Raw genomic sequence first — 6,365 nt, 5'->3', positions numbered from 1 at the left:
TTCTCTCTCTTGCTCAAAAAAAAAAAAATACACTGAAAGGAATAAACAGTAGATTGTATAAAGTCAAGATTCAAATTAGCAATTTGGAAGACAAAGGAGTAAAAATCATCCAATCAGAGCAGTAAAAAGAAAAAAGAATTAAAAATAATTAGGAGAGTTGCCCTGGCAGGTTGGCTCAGCAATAGAGCATTGGCCCAGTGTGTGGATGTCTTGGTCAGGGCAAAAAAGAGAAGCAACCATCAGCTTCTCCACCCCTCCTCTTCTCCCTTCTCTTTCTCTCTCTCTCTTCCTCTCCTTCAGCCATGGTTCGATTGGAGCAAGTTGGGCCTGGGAACTAAAGATGGCTCAATGGCCTTGACTCAGGCCCTAAAATGGTTCAGTTGCCAAGCAATGGAGCAATGGCCCCAGATGGGCAGAGCATCATCTTATAGGGGGCTTGCTGGGTGGATCCTGGTTGGAGTGCATGCAAGAGTCTATCTCTCTGCCTTCCCCCTCCTCACTTAAGGAAAAGAATAATTAGGAGAGTTTAAAGGACCGTTGGGAAAACATGAAGCACAACAATGTACATATCCTGGGGGTATCAGGAGGAGAAAAGAGAGAACAAGAGATTGAGAACCAGTTGAAAAAATAATAATCAAAAACATCTCTAATGTGGTGAAGGAAAATGACTCACAAGTCTAGGAAGTGCAGAGTCCCAAAAAAATGGACCCAAAGAGGCCCACACAAAGACACATCAAAATAAAAATGGGAAAAGTTAAAGACAAAGAATCTTAAAAGCAGAAAGAGAAAAGCAGTTAATTCCTACAAGGGAGCTTCCATAAGACTGTCAGCTGATTTCTCAACAGAAACATTTTAGGCCAGAAGGGATTGGTGTGAAATATTCAAAGTGATGAAAAGCGAGGATCTACAGCCAAGACTACTTTACTCAGCAAAGATATCATTTAAAATTGAAGGAAAAATAAAGAGCTTCCCAGACAAGAAAAAACTGAAAGAGTTTGTTACTAACAAATCAGTAACACAAAAAATGTTAAAAGGTTTCCTTTAAGAAAAAGAAGAAGAAGAAAAAGGAGGAGGAGGAGGAGGAGAAGGAGGAGGAGGAGGAGGAGAAGAAGAAGAAGAAGAAGAAGAAGAAGAAGAAGAAGAAGAAGAAGAAGAAGAAGAAGAAAAAGAAATACAGAGAAAAACACAGTTAAAAAAATAAAATGGCAATAAATAGGTATCTATCAATAATTAACTTAAATTTAAATGGCTTAAGGTTCTAATCAAAAGAGATAAGGTAGTTAAATGGATAAGTAAGCGAAACCCATGTATATATGCTGTTGGGAAGCAATACTTATATTTGACAAAACAGACTTCAAAATAAAGGCTATAGCAAAAGACAAAGAGGGACACTACGTAGGGATAACGATAGCAATCCAACAATAGGATATAATTCTTGTAAACAGATATGTACGCAATGTAGGAGAATATATAAATATATAAGTCAAATCTTTGTAAACATAGAGGGAGAGAGCAATAGCAATAAAGTCATAGTAGGAGATTTTAACACCCAATTGACATCAATGGATAGATCTTCCAGACAGAAATTCAACAAGGAAATGGCAGCCTGAAATGACACATTAGATTGGTTGGATTTAATTGATATCTTTAGAGCATTTTCTCCCAAAGCAGCTGAACACATATTCCTTTCAAAGGCACATGGAACATTCTCTAGGATAGACCAAATGTTAGCACACAAAACAAGTCTCAATAAATTTGAGAAGATTGAAATCATATCAAGCATCTTCTCTGACCATAATGGTATGAAAATAAATATCAATCAAATGAAAAAAAACCCACAAAAAACCCCTGAAAAACACACAAAGTCATGGAGACTAAATAACATGTTACTAAACAATAAGTGGGTTAACAATGAGATGAAGAAAGAAATAAAAAATACGTTGAAACAAATCAAAATGAGAACACAACAACCTAAATCTATAGGACACAGCAAAGTCATTCCTAAGAGGAAAATTTATAGCATTACAGGCCTCCCTCAAGAAACAAACAAAAAAATCAAATGAACAATTTAAACTTACACTTCAAAGGAACTTGAAAAAAAAAAAACAATAAACAGAGGCCAAAGTGATTAGAAGAAAGGAAATAATAAAGATCAAAACAGAAATAAACAAAATAGAGAGTAAAAATAATATAAAAGATCAATGAAACCGAGAGCTGGTTCTTTGAAAATATAAACAAGATTGACATATCTTAAACCAGACTCATCAAAAAAACAAAAAAACAAAGAGAGAGAGAAAACCCAAATAAATAAAATCAGAGATGACAGAAGTAATGACTGACACCAATGAAATACAAAAGAGTATAAAAAATATCACAAACAACTATAAGCCTACAAATTGAACAATCTGGATGAAATGGATAAATTACTGGAAACATGAAATCTTTCAAAACTGAATCAGTAAGAATTAGAGAATCTGAATAAACAGATTACAGCTGGTGAAATTGAAGCAGTAATAAAAAAAACCTCCTAACAGGTGAAGTTTACCAAAATTAAAAAAAAAAGCACCCATATTTCTCAAATTGTTCCCAAAAATTAAAGAACAAGAAAGACTCCTAAATTCATTTTATAAGGCCAGCATTATTTAATTACAAAAATAAATAATGACAGTACAAAGGAAGAAAATTATGGGCCAATATCTCTGATGAACATAGGTGCTTAAATCCTCAACAAAATATTAGCAAAATGGATCCAGCAATATATTAAGAAGGTCATATGCCAAGATCAAGTGGAATCTATTTCAGGAATGGAAGGTTGGTTTAATATCTGCAAATCAATAAATGTGATACACCACATAAATAAAATCACATGTTCATATGAATAGACATAGAAAAACATTTGATAAGATCCAGCACCCATTTATGTTAAAGACTCTCAGCAAAGTGGGAATAGAGGGAACATACTTCAACATAATAAAAGCCACTTATGACAAACCCACAGCTAACATCATACTCAATGGACAAAAACTACAAACATTTCCTTAAGATCAGGAACAAGATAGAAATGTCTACTGTTACCACACTTACTCAGTCTGCTGCATCTGTTAGTGATTGAAGGTGCTAAGCACCCACAAAGCTGGTGGCATGCTCCCAAGAACTGCATGCAAACAGCTTGTGAAGATTGGCCCACGGGGCACTAGGGTGCGCTTGATCTGCCCGGATGCCCGGGAAGATTTTAGCCTGTGTGGAATGGAGAGACACCTGATCTGCAATCTCTGCCCCACCTGCTTCCGAAGCTCAAAAACTGGCTCTCTGCACAGAGCCCCAGCCCTGCCCAGGGCTGTGCTTTCAGTGCTTAGAGTGGTATTGGAGGAGGGACTGGACTGTGTCACCCCAGCTTCCCCATCCTGCATTGCTCCCCTTGCTGAGTGAACAGTGGTGGTGGGGGACCCCTCTCAGCTCGGTCACCAGGCTGCTCTCTCCTGTGATAGGTGGGGGTGCTCAAAAGCTTGATACCCTGCTCTGTTAGGACATGAGGGGCCCAGAGACCCCTGTCAGCCATTGTTAGAGCCATAAAATTGCAAAGCCCTAACAACAAGCCCCTTCTACCAACATGACTGCAGCCCTGACTGCATCATTATGACAGTGATGCCTCAGCAGAACTTCACCCAAGAATCTTGCCAAGGCAAATCTTTTAGTACAGCACCTCCTACTGGAAAAAGAAATGTTACCTCTCAAAACTTTTTTTTCTTCTTCTTCTACTTTATCCCACTTTTTCTTCTTTCCTTTTTCTTCTTTCTCTTTTTCCCATGCGAACTTCATTACCCTTAGTTGTTATATTTTTTATTCTTGATTTTTTTTGCAAGGGTTTTATTTCTGATACTTTCTTTTCACTTTTTTCTCTCCTCCCTTTTCTCCCTCTTCTATCTCCTTTTATTCTCTTTTTTTTTTCTTTTCCTCTCACCTAAATGTCATTTTTCATCAAATTATTATATTTTGGACTCATACTTCTTTTTGTGGCATTTTACTTGTTTTTGACTTAATTTTTCTCTTTTTAATTTTTTCTCAGTTTCTGCTTTTTGTTATCTGTAGTTTTTGTTCTACTTATCATTATTAATAGAATTTTCACTTATTTTACTGTATTTTTTAAATTTTTTTATTTTTTATTATTTTTCAGTTATCTCTTATTAGTGTTATTAACAATACCACTCTCAAATGCCATCAAGATAAAAATAAATCAAATATAGATATACAAGATATAGATGTAGCTCAGATAGATAATAAAAAATTCTCCAGAAAAAAATCTCAATTACATGGAAATCTTGGAGCTTAATGACAAAGAATTCAAAATTGAAGTTCTAAAAATATTCAATAAGATACAAGAAAATATGGAAAGGTAATTTAGTGACCTCAAAAAACAACTTAATGGCCTGACCTGTGGTGGCGCAGTGGATAAAGCGTCGACCTGGAAATGCTGAGGTTGCCGGTTTGAAACCCTGGGCTTGCCTGGTCAAGGCACATATGGGAGTTGATGCTTCCTGCTCCTCCCCCCTTCTCTGTCTCTGTCTCTCTCTCGTCTCTCTCCTCTCTAAAAATGAATAAATAAATAAATAAAATTAAAAAAAAAAACAACTTAATGAACAAAAAGAGTACTTCACCAAGGAAATTGAAACTATAAAAAAGAACCAAACAGGCCCTGGCCGGTTGGCTCAGCGGTAGAGCGTCGGCCTAGCGTGTGGAGGACCCGGGTTCAATTCCCGGCCAGGGCACACAGGAGAAGCGCCCATTTGCTTCTCCACCCCTCCGCCGCGCCTTCCTCTCTGTCTCTCTCTTCCCCTCCCGCAGCCAAGGCTCCATTGGAGCAAAGATGGCCCGGGCGCTGGGGATGGCTCTGTGGCCTCCGCCCCAGGCGCTAGAGTGGCTCTGGTCGCAACATGGTGACGCCCAGGATGGGCAGAGCATCGCCCCCTGGTGGGCAGAGCGTCGCCCCATGGTGGGCGTGCCGGGTGGATCCCGGTCGGGCGCATGCGGGAGTCTGTCTGACTGTCTCTCCCTGTTTCCAGCTTCAGAAATATAAAAAAAAAAAAAAAAAAAAAGAACCAAACAGAGATGAAAAACTCAATACACAAACTGAAAAATGAGGTAACAAGTTTAGCTAATAGAACAGGTCAGATAGAGGAGAGAATTAGTGACATTGAAGACAGGCAACTAGAGGAACTACAGAGAGAAGAAGAGAGAGACTCACAAATTAAAAAAAATGAGAAAGCCCTACAAGAATTGTCTAACTCCATAAGAAAGAACAATATAAAAATAATGAGTATATTAGAAGAAGAAGAGAGGGTAAAGAGAATGGAGGACACATTGAAATAAATAATATATAAGAACTTCCCAAGCCTGTGGAAAGAATTAGAGCCTCGAATCTGAGAAGCAAACAGAACACCAAGTTACTTCAACCCAATAGACCTACTCCAAGGCACATCATAATAAAATTATCATAAATCAATGACAAAAAAAGAATCCTCAAGGTAGCTACAGAAGAGAAGAACATAACATATAAAGGAAGGCCCATTAAGCTATCATCAGATTTCTCAGCAGAAACTTTACAAGCCAGAAGAGAGTGGACTCCAATATTCAAAGAACTAAAAGAGAGAAACTACCAGCCAAAAAATACTATATCCATCAAAGCTATCCTTCAAATATAAAAGGGAAATAAAAACATTTACAGATATACAGAAGCTGAGGAAATTTATCACCAGAATACTTTCACTACAGAAAACACTAAGGAGAGTTATCTGACCAGATACAAAGAATAAAACAAAACAAAACTACAAGTAAAAATTTTAATAAAACCACAATAAAAACAAGGATAATCTGTAACAATAACATAAAAGGGGAGAGGATAAAGATCAGCAGTAGCAAAGGAGGATGGAGTGCAGAAGCACTCATAAGATAATGGACTTTCATAAATATAATAATTTTTCTTTTAATAACCTAATGGTAACCACCCCTGAAAATGCCACTACTGAAACACATAGTTTAAAAAAAGAAGAAACAGAGGACATAAGTATGGAATACTACCAAACAAAAACAAATGACAGAAAAACAAAAAAGAAGAACCAAACAAGACACAGAGCTATCAGAAAGTGGTATATAAAATGGCAGCAGGAAATCCTCAAGTGTCAATAATTACACTAAATATAAATGGATTGAACTCACCAGTAAAGAGGCACAGAGTAGCAGATTGGATCAAGAAGCAAAACCCAACTGTATGCTGCCTTCAAGAGACATATCTAAGCTACAAGGATAAAAATAGATTCAAAGTGAAAGGTTGGAAAATGATTCTCCAAGCAAATAATATCCAAAGAAAA

The sequence above is a fragment of the Saccopteryx bilineata genome, chromosome 11 (genome assembly GCF_036850765.1).
Source record: "Saccopteryx bilineata isolate mSacBil1 chromosome 11, mSacBil1_pri_phased_curated, whole genome shotgun sequence".
NCBI lineage: Eukaryota > Metazoa > Chordata > Mammalia > Chiroptera > Emballonuridae > Saccopteryx > Saccopteryx bilineata.
The sequence above is the reverse complement of the archived record's forward strand: the minus strand, read 5'-3'. Positions refer to the sequence as shown.